The sequence below is a fragment of the Gouania willdenowi genome, chromosome 18 (assembly GCF_900634775.1).
Source record: "Gouania willdenowi chromosome 18, fGouWil2.1, whole genome shotgun sequence".
Lineage (NCBI taxonomy): Eukaryota > Metazoa > Chordata > Actinopteri > Blenniiformes > Gobiesocidae > Gouania > Gouania willdenowi.
In genome coordinates, this window is record NC_041061.1 from 24,927,354 (window position 1) to 24,941,205 (window position 13,852).

Below are 13,852 nucleotides of genomic sequence, written 5' to 3' on the forward strand. Positions count from 1 at the left end.
CCACAGGACTTTGTTAATCTGTCAGATACATTGTTTCCAATGCTTACAAAATTAACTTATCTCCTCCAAGTAGGACTTAAACCATTGCACTACTTTTCCATTTAGTCCAACCCATGTTTGCAATCTGTGCAAAAATAATTTTATTGTTCACCGTGTCAAATGCAGCACTTAGATCCAGTAGAATGAGAACAGAAGCTTTCCCTGAATTAGTTTTCAACCTTATGTCATTTAGCATTTTGATAAGAAGTATAGCACCAGAGCACAGCCCAACCGTGTTCAGCTAAAGAAAGAAGACAGTGGTGAGAAATCAGGATGTCCTTTTTAGCACAACAAGAGGCTAAAAGTCATGACCTATGAGAAGGAGCAATGAAATTATGACTGTTGGATGAAACACAAAGGAGCCTTGACATCCGCACTCAAGACTACTTACTCCTTGCATTTGGTCCTTGCCAGAATAGGCCAGGAGTTGATTTGAGCCCATGTCTTGTATTTCTCTATTGAATTGATGAGTTAGTAATTTTGTTGATTCTTCTTGATTGTTTGTTAAATCTCTGTTATTAAAAAGATTGATTGATTCATAAGATATGGCACTAAGAATTCCTCTGTCTTTCTTTCTTACTGATCTCAGGTTTAGTAATTCCAACTTCACTTACATTATGGTTTTATTTATTACTATGGACAACCTAAGAATGTGTATTGGAACTTCTTGAAGTTCTGACGTGTATGAAACTCTTATTGTGAGTTGTTGTGCATCGGAGCAGCCACTGCAGGCAATCAACTGCATTGCTTACATACGGGATATGATGGAGACCGCTCTGTGTGACAAATTGAGTAGGGGGGAGAGTGGACTTACTGGGGGACAGGCCTGGAAAGACATTGAAGTGATTTAGAAGAGGACAACCTATTAAAGAAGTACCTGTCGTGGAGCAACTGGCAGCATCAATTGAAATGGCATGATATCACTACAAGTGTCTGATGTGACCAAAATGGCCACCAGATTTTTTTGCCATCCCGCCTGCTCTACAAAGACTTTTAAAAAAGTTACCTGACTACACCTCTAGTGTTATGATATTTTGCAAGAGCTTGAAGCTAAAATTCACTGCAGGTAAATTTTGGCTTTTCAAAGTACCTTTATTTATAATATCCCATCGATTCATTTCAGACAGACGCACAAGCTAGCTTGGCAGTTACTCAGGTTTCAAGCAAGACGCTTGAAACATTGGAGTTTTCATAGTCAAGTTGTAGTTTCAATGGGTGAAAATGTTTGTGAAAAAAGTTGACTGGCTCCCAAGGCCAACTTGTACAAAACATTTGAATGATAGAGCAAAGGTTTCCACCAACACTAAGATTATTCTTAGAAAATAACTGAATGGTTGAAATACTAAATGGAACACTTAATGCTTTCAAATGTGGACTTTAAAGGGTCGATGAATCCCCCAAACTGTTTTTTCCTGCTGAAAAAAAAAAATGTAGTTTGGTATGAAGTAGTGTTGTTGATTGATTGATTTTAGTTCCTCCCACCTTTCTATGAAAACCAGCCAAGACTCATGTCAGCAAAACCTTGGAGTTTGGTTACTGTTCATGTTGAATTCATTATTATTTCATCATGTCTTTGTTGTGGGTTCCTTCCACAATCCAAAACATGTATGATTGGTTGATCAAATTCTGTAGGAGTGCATTTGCTTGTTCATGGACACAAATATATGATTTATTATCTTGTGTTTTCTATGCTACTCATTAAAAAAGGATGGGCGGAGAGTATGTAAATGAGACCGGGGTGTTGCTAAAAAATATTGAGTACCAGTGGTTTTACACTTCTCATCCTTAAACAGTTGTACAACATTTACTGTTATGAACACTAAGCAATTTATTGAGACAAATTGTCAGCTGCACTGATGGAAGAACGTGGCCTGTGGTGAGCTTGGGCTCTGACTTCCTTCTGAAGTGGAATGAACAGTACGTGCTCTGGAAGAAACACTCTTCAGAGAAAAGCTGACTGTGGTTGGTTGTGCGTGTTTGTCACAGTCCTGTGAGGAATGAATCACAGGAATGGGAGACAGGCCGAGAACAAAACTCTACAGCAGGGTTTCCCAATTCATTTTCACTGAGGGCCAAATTATGTCCAGGTTTCCAAGTCGAGAGCCGACTTGTCTGTTTTTTTTTTTTCTTCATTGGACAAGTAAACATTGTTTTATGTGCAGATATTGCTATTTTTCGAAGTAGTATTATTGTAATGATTAGTAGTACCAGTGGTAGTTGGTTGTAGTAGCAGTTATAGTAGGCAAAGATAACTGATAACTTTTCTACATAGATCTGGAATATATCTGCTTAAACAGTACCCCTCAGCAAAATGACCAAAAGGCTTTCAGCTTTCCACACAGACAGCTGTCAGCAGTATTTCTACAACCACATTCATCTAAAGAAGAGCCAAGTGAGACTGTGTAAAAACAGTCAGACTGGAGGACATCAGAACCAGTAAACACACACAGAGACTTAAAGAGACAGACAGGAAAACAAACAGACAGAGAGAGATATTATCAATTTGTCCCATTTAAAATTAATTAGACAACATAGGAACACAAAATAATATTAGTTAAGCATGTTTATAATATCAGGCAGTAAACAAAAGTAAAATTATTGAAATTATTTTGTTAATTTTAATGTTGTATGACATTTTAATAGTTTTGAAGTAATTTTGTTCTCATTTCATCATTTTACTCTTTTTGATTGATACAAATAGGCAAAAATTAATATATGTTTACTCACCAATCAGTGAGAGAAGTGAGAGCGACAGGATGAGGCAATCTTTCTGATGTTGGGCTTGTATTATGTTGTCACAATCCTGAGGCACTGTCCAAGATGTGTATTGGAGAGTCTGTTTCTGTCCTGACTCTTGATAGTGTGCATTGAAGAAAATGATGACTTGCATATGTATGTGGAGGGGAACATTGCGAGTAAGAGCATAGCAACAGCTCTGGTGTTTTTGAATTGAGCTTGTGGAACCATGTCGATCCAAAGCATCATACTGCTCACACTGCTTCACACCATTTACACTGATGTCCACCCCATATAGCAATACGTGCGACCAGTTCAAGACAAAACCTTGTCTGTAGTGGTAGCATTTCAGAGCACGGAGGAGGCCGCAATACGTTTAATGTTAACCCAACCACTAAGAACGAGTGTATCATAGTGTATCTTGTTTTTCCTGCAGTCTGTGCCTTCTCCTCGCCCTCCTGTTTCAGGTGTCTTGATGCTGGAGCTGGCGGTTCCTGATCGATAGCTCGTGACTCAACTAGTCTGGGACACTCGGATGGACTATCCTTCTACCCTGTTCTGTTTGCCCTACTGTTCACTAACCCAACCAGTCAAATCTGATGGCTGCCACCTCTGAACCTGGTTCTGCTGGAGAGTTCTTCCAATAAAAAGAGGGAGTTTTTTCTTCCCATTGTCGCTAAATGCTTGTTCATGTGGATCTTCTTGGGTTCTTTCTTTCTTACTATGGACTATTTTGTTAAGCGCTTTGAGATGACTGTTGTAATTTGCGCTATATAAATAAAGTTGAATTTAATTGAATTGAAATATTGGTTCATGATTGGGCTTACCTTGCTTATCTGTGAAACCGTGTATGAGTGATTACAGTTAGCTGCTGCTATAGTTAGCTGCTGTGTTAGTTAGCTGTTGTTATATTTAGCTGCTGAAATGGGTACAGGCCGCTCCCTGAGCCCCTAAATGTATTGGATCATTATACAATCAAGCAGGGCCGGTCCTATGAAATTCTGGGCCGGGGAGCAAAACCATTGCGTAGGGCCCCAACCTCCCTTTTATTTTTTTAATAAATAACTTTTCATTCGACACTGTCTTAATATTTTAGCTGTGGCTGCTGAGGTGAGTGAGTGGAAAAGGGGGGTTTGGTAAGCGTGTGTGTGTTGAGTTTCACAGAGGGACATCCACAGTGTCTTCTTGTTCTTCTGTTGCGGCCGCCCGAACGTTAAACCATGAACCGTGAACCTTTTTAGCATTTTTTGTTCTTTCTACTTTTCGTTTTACCTCTCTCCGTTTCTGGCAACCCAATTTTTAGCTTTTTACCGACATGTTGGCAAGTCACGGTCTGAATGTCTAGTGTTGACTCAAGTCTCTCTTGCGCATGCGGCATGGGCAATACTAACTAAAGGTGGAGGGAGGGGCGTGACGACACATTTTGGCACATGGTTGAAAATAACTTGTTACGGGGGGAAAAGAGTAACATAAAGGGCCTCTTGTACTGAGTGACAAAAAAATAAATGAATAATAATCAGAATTTAATTTTTTGGGAGGATTGGGGAAGAGGGCCCCCTGCAGGCCTGGGCCCGGTGCAATTGCTCTCGTTGCAATCCCCCGTAGAACCGGCCCTGCAATCAAGCAATAAAGATCATGGGCAAGAAGCCAATCCGCTACCATCACTGCAATATTCTTGAGAAGCATAAACTGCTAAACTTTTAAAACTTTGTCAAGTTGTGCCTTCTCAAACTAACTTTCAAATGTATCAATAATCTAGCACCTGAGCCACTCATTTCATTTATACAGAGACAAAACAATAACAGAGTCACCAGAGGCTCCATCAATCACAACTGTATGATTCCACTCTGCAAGACTCTATTTGGTCAGTCCGCCATTTCGTACTCAGGTCCGAAGCTGTGGAACTCATTTCCCACAGGTCAGGAACTGCCATTATTAGCTTCACAACACCTGAAACAGAGAAGAGAGAAAAGGGCGTGGAGAAGGCGCTGACTGCAGAAAACATGATACATTATTATCAAGTCAGCCTGCCTTGGCCTTGGGCCTCACTCCCAGTTGCCAAGTCAACACTAATTGTAAAGGTGACGAATCTCTTCCCATTTATTGATAAGCTAACAGCGACTCCAAGGTCTGTAAATGTTATGTTATGATTCAGTCCTGCTTTAACAAGTGGTAAGCTACGTGAAGAGTAAAAACATTCCTCTGGATAATCAGCACATGTCACATTCTTCCAAGTAAGGACAGAAAAAACAAGCCTAAAATCATTGTCAAGTTTACAAGTAGAAAGCACAAGGTGGAAATCTTGAACGAAGTTAAGAAACTTAAAGGCACCAGAGTTTATCTAAATGAACACTTGACAAAGAAAAATACGGAAATTGCTTGGACCAACCGGTCCCTCAAAAAGCAAAACAAAAATTCAAGCGACCTGGACCAGGAATGGAAAATGTTTTTATCTGGTCGAATGGAACACCAGAACAAGCCAAAGTGATTATGGCAAGAAAATTGAAGGACCTGGATCAGTACAAATGACAATAGTGAGTGCATCACCCCCCTTTTTATTTTTTTTTGCTTGATTAAAGATTCGCTTAATCAAGCAAACTCTTCTCTATTTCAAACAAGTCAAATTCTTTTGCTTTTGTTTTCATGAGATCATTTATGATGTGCCTATGTTGATACCTTCTTTATTTGTTCCCACTTTTTTTTGAACTGTTATATAAATACATATTTCTAATCTTCTCTCAAGTACAAACAACGCTTTCCAGAACAAAAACATACAAGTCAAATCATATGTCCGATGGAGTGTTGATAAATCTCTGGAGAAAAAAAAGGATATTTACAATGGTCCACCAGTTGAAGAGCATTTTAGTAAGTTGATTAAATATTCTAAATTGGGATATAAAAATCAATCTCTAAAAGGTGAACATTTTTGGATTGTACATTTGTTTGTCTCTCTTACATTAATGGCGGTTGTGACTCCCAACTTTAAATCATTTTCCTAACCATTCCTGCTTATGTAAGGACAAATAAATAGTACGAGATATGATTTAAACTGTACCAGTGGGTCAATAAAGAAAGAGAGACATGAATGAAAGTCTTTATAAAACCAGCAGGTTAGATTTCTGTGCTGCATTCTGCTTGGTATCTTACTCGCTCAACAAGCACACGGTTGCCCTCCTTTGACCAACAGGTGTAACTACACACCATTAAAAGTAATGAGCATTAAATTGCAGATAATACTATACAAAAAAAATACGTATGTTTTCAGTAAAACATTTTACAGTTTAACGTAGCCAGAAGCAAAAAACAACCCAGTACCAGGACGAGGGGATGAGGTCCCAGGTGGAAGGCACTTCAGTTAACCTGGATGGAGACAGAGCATTATAACAATAAATACTTACTTTATATGACAATATCCATAATTTACTTTCGTTTTTACCCCACATAAAACCAATACTGTACCGCCGTCTTGGTCTTGATGTCACCTCCTCCACCAGCCAAAGACATTAAGCCTATTAATAATAGCATTTAATACCATCCTTCCTCGACAGCTAGTGGAGAAGCTGTCACTGCTGGGTCTGGAGTCCGAAGTGTGCAGGTGGATTCTGGACTTTTTGACGGAGAGGAGACGGAGAGTCAGACTTGGCAACACTACATCTAAAACAGTAACAGTGAGCACAGGCTCACCTCAATGTGTGTTCTGAGCCCATTATTGTTCACACTGCTTACTCATGTACACTGTACTGCCACTCACAGATGACACCACTGTTGTCGGCCTCATTACTAATAACAATGAGTCGGCGTACAGGAAAGAGGTGGAGGTGCTCACAGCCTGGTGCAATCTAGCCCTTAACAACACCAAAACAAAGGACATGATCGTCGATTTCAGAAGATCTGGAAAACATCATCCTCCACTCACAATTAACAACTGTGAGGTGGAGAGGGTTGAGAGTGCCAAGTTCTTGGGGATACATCTGTCAGACAAACTGACCACCAGAGACAACACCATGGCTATCATTAAGAAGGCACACCTCTTTACCAACTCCTCATTGGATAATGGCTTCATAGCTTTATCTATTACCATAGAATCAGGATAGGATGCTTCCAGAGCAGAATTCTGGGTATTTTAGATCAAATGGCTGTGTTTTTTATGTACTTTTCTGGGGAGTTAATTCACTACCACAGTTCACTACCAGGCCCGAGACAGAATTATAACTCAGAACAAAAAAAACATTTCTTTTCTCTCTGGGGGAACCTCAAAGTGTTCTTTTTACATGGTGACTATATCATCTTATGTGTCTTTGTGCCTGGTGTAATAGTGACAACTCAATCTTTTAAATCTTTCATGGCTGACAAGTTGTCTAGGTGCACTAGACTCATTTTTTCTGAAAGTATGAGAGATGACTAGCATCCTCTTCAGACGGACAATGTAACTGCATGATATCATATGTCTAGTTTTAATGCTGGGCGATAAATCGATATTTTAATTTATATCGATATAGTTCATTTTGTGTTAAAATAAGAAATACAAATATTTCCATTGGCCACAAGTCCTCACCTATTTCTCACCTCTCCCGTGTCAATGATGAACTAATCCCCCCTCCTCTACTCACTCACCTCTGCAGCAACAACATGCTGACAGTCCGCCACTGAAGAGTTGGTTAGTAAAAAAAAAGAATAATGGTTTGATAATTTGGAAATGGTTTGGCTTCAGTGTCAGATGACCAGCAGCAAAGTGTGCTTTGTAAGGAATGTCGAAAACCAGTTTCAACTCTTGGTTCAAGCACAACAAATCTCTTTCATCACTTAAAAACCCACCATGAAGTGCAGTACGAGGAGTGCATCAGACAATGCTGAAACAAACCCTCCTGCTAGATTCACTGGCCCATGGTGTGCCCTACAAAAAAACAAGTAAAAGCTGTGGCTTCCCATATTGCTGAAGACATGGTCCCCATAATAACAAAGTCTATGACATGCATGATGCTCAGTGAAACAGTTTGTTACAGTCACATTGCACGTTTATGGTATTGTAATGTAGTCGTTTCAGATGGGATGGTAACAGAGAAGTAACATAAAACTCCGTCCATGCACTCAGTACAAATCAGGAGAAGGCAAGTCTGTCTCAACTTTGACCTTTTGTTACCTTGGCCCTTAAAGGGACAGTCCGCAGAAGGCCATCATTACAGCCGCCCGTGTGTGAGTGTGTGCATGTGTGCGTGTGTTAGTAGTGGTAGCTGTTTATATATTCGCTATGCCACTTTGGATAATAGTATCTGATAAATTCACATTTGTCAGAAATAATTAATACATAATTGATAGTTAATTCTAATAATAATAATAATAAAACTGTGTACAGCACTGTGGTCAGCTGAAGTTGTTTTTCAAATGTGCACAATTGCACATGATTTGTTTTCTAAATTTTGATATTGTTCTCTACACCTCTGTTAACAAAGGTCCCTGTGTGACATTTGGCATGTGGCTTTAACGGACTTACCTTATTTTAAGAGCAATTATGTAATAATAATAATAATAATAATAATAATAATAATAATAATAATAATAATAATAATAATAATAATAATAATAATAAAACAATGAATTAATAAAATTGCCGTGATTTTTATTCAAATTCCAGATAATAAAAGAGTGAAATTAAAAAGATATGATTATTGAATACAATCCAATTTTTATGATTAGCTTTCAAAACTGAACTACGTTTTTCAGAGGTGGAAAGAAAGGAGTCACTGCCAAGGGTTTGAGGGTTTGAGGGTGGTCGTTGTTGCTTTCTGTCTACAATCTACTGAAACCCAGAGGTTGAGAACCTCTGTTTTAATAGACATATACAGAGTAACAGGTAAGTAAGCAGCTATACACTGTAAGGTTTGAAGTTTATTTATTAATACAATAATAATAAAAAAAAAAGGAACTTAGAATGACTCCCGCTTTAAAAAAAACATGATGTTACTATTTTTTATTGTTTGTACAATATATTACAAATTATATCTGTGGCAGCGCTACGTTTCCGTACCAAGAATATTTTACTTAACAATTGCAATTTAATGTGGTGTTGCTGTTTGATTAAGTTACTGTAATTCAAACTCAGTGTACTTTTCAAAAACGTTTTTTTTTTTTAAATCAGTGCAAGTAATTCTCAACGTTATTTATTTTAATGAGTGCACATGCCCAACATTATTCGATATCTTTTTCAACAATATCAGAATCTACACTTATCAATGATAAGATTTGATAATAGTATAATCATTTTTTTGTCATGCCTCTCATGAAGATGGAAATTTAAAAAAATAATCATTATGGGGAAAATAAACCCTTGATCCCCGTGGGAAATGACAAATGGGTGTGCATATGATACTTGTAAGCTTTTGTGATCACTTGTTGCAATAGGGGGCGCTGTCTATGATAAGTGCTGTAAAAATGCGACCGTAGAAGAAGGACGCAGCCCTGTAGCTGGTGCTGGAGCCCTGAAGCTGGTGTCTCCGGCTTTGCGGTCATAACCGTCTCAGAGAAGGAGCAAATATACTGTTAGCAGTGACTCTGTTTAGTCACTGCTATGAGACATTTTATTTTATTTTATTTTTGTAAATTATATTTTTTTTGTTATGTAGTGTTGGACCTGACACACACTTTGTGCTAAGGTACGGATTACCCAACATGACGGCGCCGTGGCTTAGTTGGTTAAAGCGCCTGTCTAGTAAACAGGAGATCCTGGGTTCGAATCCCAGCGGGGCCTTTTTGTTTCAGTTTTGATTAAGGAATTCAGGCCCATAGCGCTTGATTAAAAAACCTTGAGAAATGTTCAAAGAAATCATCCTTGACCTTATTGACAGCAAAGTTGATGCCCTGCAGCTAACATATCAGACAGGAAAAGTAGTGGATCATGCCTTTTGGATAAAATATATGAACATTTAGAAAAACCCCAGTCCCATTTCAGAATTGTGTTTTGGACCACTTGTCTGCTCCATAGGTTTTTAGTTCTTTTGATTATTCTCATACCTACAGGTCCTTTCACATCTGCACCCTCTGCTATACCTGCCTTTTGTCTTTTGACCAAGTCAAAATACGCTAAGTTGTGGATGATGTTTGCATATTTAAAAATGTTTGCTCCCTTGGCAAATACAAAAAATGTAACTGCTGATTAACAGTGATTTTAATAGGGTCCTGAACCTACTCTCCTTCTTCTTCTGAGGAAACCCTCCACCTATCCTCAAAGAATCATCACATTTTGCACGTCCCATGCCAGATTGCCTCAGCTGCAAAACAGGCCAATTGTCCTAAAGGTGGCGCTACAGGAAGTCCTCTAAATTTCAAAAATTTGAAAATTCATAATAAGTCAACCATATGTGCAACACATTTTAATATTTTGTTTTATAAACCTATGCTAAACTTGGGATCTTAAGGAGATGGATTTAGTGATTAGGTGTCTCAAGGGGTTGTAGTTACTGTATGTGCTTAAGATTGGCAATCAACCAAAACTGAAGTGTTTTTGTAAGCAAGAATGACACATATGGTACCACTGAGTGCTCATTACATTTAAATTTTTATATTTTTTAGATATTTTTTTCTAAATAAAGACCAATATTTGACTATCAAATTGGCAATTTGATCCCAACGAATGCAAATTAATGTACATATACAACCTAAACAATTGACAAATTAACATGTTGAAAACAACTGTAGGTTTGCAGACAACCAGGTAAGCCAGAGAAAAAAGACCCCAGCAAACATAAGTAAAATCGTAGAGACAAAAGTGTTTTGATTCTAGACCTTTGTTTTCTACAATCGGGGGTGTTTAGCAGATTTCAATAACTTACTCTGAGTTTGATTTTCTTTTCAAGATTTATTGATTAAAAAACTGAAAGTACCGTAATTTCCGGACTATAAGCCGCTACTTTTTACTCAGGCTTTGAACCCTGCGGCTTAAACAATGACGCAGCTAAATTGTGGATTTTTCTCAGTTTTTTTTAGCTTCATGCTGTCACAAAATTGAGCTCCGTCACATTAGACTAGGTTGTTCTGATATCCGCTCCGTCTACAGTAAAAGTTGCCAAATCATCACGTTGGATTTGTTCAGAAGCAATTTCTTAGAAAATTGCTAAATTATTGTAATGCAATAACTCAGTACGCTTTATAGCCCGGAAATTATGGTAGTTAAAACTTTGACTTCTGTGTTCACATGAACAGATGCAGTTTTATTACATTCTTACTGTTCATTTACACTCCTTATCTTAGCCCAATTAAATTCACAACTTTTAGATTCATTTTAAAGTTAGATGCTTTTATGCTGGATATGCTGTGGTCTTGTAGCCTACACATGCATGCCAATCTATTATTATGTGTAGTTTGGTGGATCCAGTCTCCAATGAGGTGGATTTATAACAATAATAGGTGTGGTAGACGTAGTTTGTGGAGATAGATGGCCATTTCATCTAGGCCTCTACATGGGAACTGTATATAATTTAAACCTTAAAGCATTGTGCATTTTATGTTTTGTAGCATAGTCAGATGCACTTTATAATTATATTGTGTAAAAGTTTGTGTATTTATTAGTTTTAGCAATAGATTTTAGGTTCCCCCAGGGATTGAACCCAGGACCTTCTTGCTGCAAGGAAGATGTGCAAATCCCTACTCTACCCTCCCCTTGTGTTTACCTTGTGTTAAATAACATATGCTTGTTGTCTTTTTAATAATAACCACGATTAGCTGCCAAGTGCTGTAAACCTGCAGAGCGAAGGAAAGATGAACCCGATCATCTCAATTGTGTTTTTTTCCAGCAAATTTTTCCTGTTACTGTTGTAAATATAGTTTATATTCAGTTTTTGGGGAATGTATTATTTAATGGGGCAGGAGGTTTGTTTGAGGGGGCCTGTCCCCTCTGGCCCCAGCATAGAGCCGGCCCCGCTCCACCATGGGTCCCACTTGAAAATCTTTCATTTAAATCTCTTCTTATTTAGGGTGCACGTTCATGACTCTCACAGAACAAACCAAATATTTTACAGGCTTCTTACACATTTGGGAACGCACACATGAGAAGGAGCTTGACCTAGTTTGGAAGGCTTTTCGTTCAGCCAAGGATGAAGCTGAAGCTTTTCCACTCTCGATCGCTGTTTGGGATTGATGGTTAGGCACCAGTTGAAGAAGTCTTTGCCATCATGAGATGGTTAGGGTTTTGAATGTAGTCCATGAGCTTGAATATTTCTTCACATTAAAGGTTCCACAGGACTAGCCCTATTTGCCACACTGTAGCCTGCTTGGCCCATTACTGATTCTGAAGAAAGATCTCTGGTGGCACATAGGGTATAGTCTCCACAGCCAAAGCCTATGATCTTCACTGAGGAGGCTTCTCCATCCAGGGAAACCAGGATGTTTCCTCCCTTAATATTGCTGTGAAAGACGCTATTTTTTGCATTTGAATGGCTGCATCTATTAGTTGTTTAAAAATGATTTTTGTCTGGTGCTCGAGATCAGTTCCTGTTTAAATTAAAAAAAATCATCCATGTCCATCCCGTACCAGGATCGCTCCATAATAATCAACACCTCACTTTGAAGTTTGAACACGCCCACTTGGCTGGGGTTTGTCACACTGCCCTTTCAGAGGTGACTAGCCGCCTGGGCTATAAGGATCACTTCGGAAATCTCCAACAACTATTGATCCTGGAATTTTACTAACAAGCAGTTAGTTGACTTTGTCGCAAGGGTTACGTCCAAAGGCAGTTCTCTACGCTGCCTTTGGATGTAACCGTGCTATGCTAAATGCTATACGTATGTTCACAGTGCATTAGTGAATTGATCCCACGTGACCGCTGCTGCTATGTTCTCAAGCGAGTGGGCGGGATAACACTACAGGCAGGATGACAGTGCTAGAGATGATAGAGAACCTTTTTTTTTTTTTAGGAAAAACAACAGCTTTTAAAAGATGGGAGACCAACACCTGAGCTACCAGACCTTCAGCAAAGGTAAGGTCAGAAAATTGTTGGTATTTCTGTGTCTCCTAGCCTCCAGGCTAGCGTCACTGAGTTTTCTAGTTTCCAGACTAGCGTTCTTGAGTTTCCTAGTTCCAGGCTAGCGTCTCTGAGTTTCCTAGTTTCCAGACTAGCGTTCCTTTGTCCCCTAGCGTCCAGGCTAGCGTTCCTGTGTCTCCTAGCCTCCAGGCTTGCGTTGCTGAGTTTCCTATTTTCCAGACTAGCATTCCTGTGTCCCCTGTCTGTGGTTATACATGTAAAGAGTTAATACGTCACCTAAAATAGGTTTTTTCGTATGTCACCTTTTTACCGTAGCTAATCTTACTGTTCGGCTCCAGGTTGCTTAACAAAATGAACTGGTCCAGGAAGTTAATAATTAATAATGTTTACTATTAATCTGAGCTAAAATGGGAAAAACTGATGTTGACCGGTAGTCATGGTGGCTGAGCTGAAGTTAGAGTAGCGCTGTTGACAGGTATGTTGAATGGCACTATAAAAGCGTGCGAGAGCACAGCTGCTTCAGTGCTAAGAGATGACTGAACGAAGACGGTCATGGGATCAGATTGCCAGGAACACACGATTCATCGGCATGTAGGGACTGTTAAATCAACCTGATAGCACTGGTAATGAGTGTGATGAGTGTAATGTGACGAAGCATCTGTCCTGTTTCAGGTTTATAACATGTGGTCTACTGTGGTCTACTCCTACTGTGAACTGTGGTCAATAAGGCTTGAGTAAGAACCAACAAAGACAAACACGAGAACCCAGAACCGGAAGTAGCGTGCATGCTGTAATCTTAAAATTAACGTTTTGAACGTTTTGAAGGTTGGATATACAAAGAGGTGTACATACTCTGTACTGTGTTATAAAGGGGTATATTTGTGGGTGCAAAGTAAAATAGAGTGTGCAATTTCCCTGGTTTAATTCTATGGGAGATGTGCAAGATAAATGTGTTTATTTTTTACTCACTTATATTTTTGTTGTTGTTTGGTGCATTTTTCTGTAATGTATGTTTTTTGGAGTCATTATATGTATTCTTGTATGTTTTTTGGTGTAGTTTTGTGCATTGCTGTTGTCATTTTGTGTATTTTTTGTATAAATAT

General features: G+C 38.8%; 1 non-coding gene across 1 annotated transcript; it reads left to right on the top strand.

Moving 5' to 3' along the window:
* Positions 1-9,446: 9,446 nt before the first annotated feature.
* On the top strand, positions 9,447-9,520 carry trnat-agu (transfer RNA threonine (anticodon AGU)). The gene has a single exon. It is a non-coding gene; the product is annotated as a tRNA-Thr (tRNA).
* Positions 9,521-13,852: the final 4,332 nt, after the last annotated feature.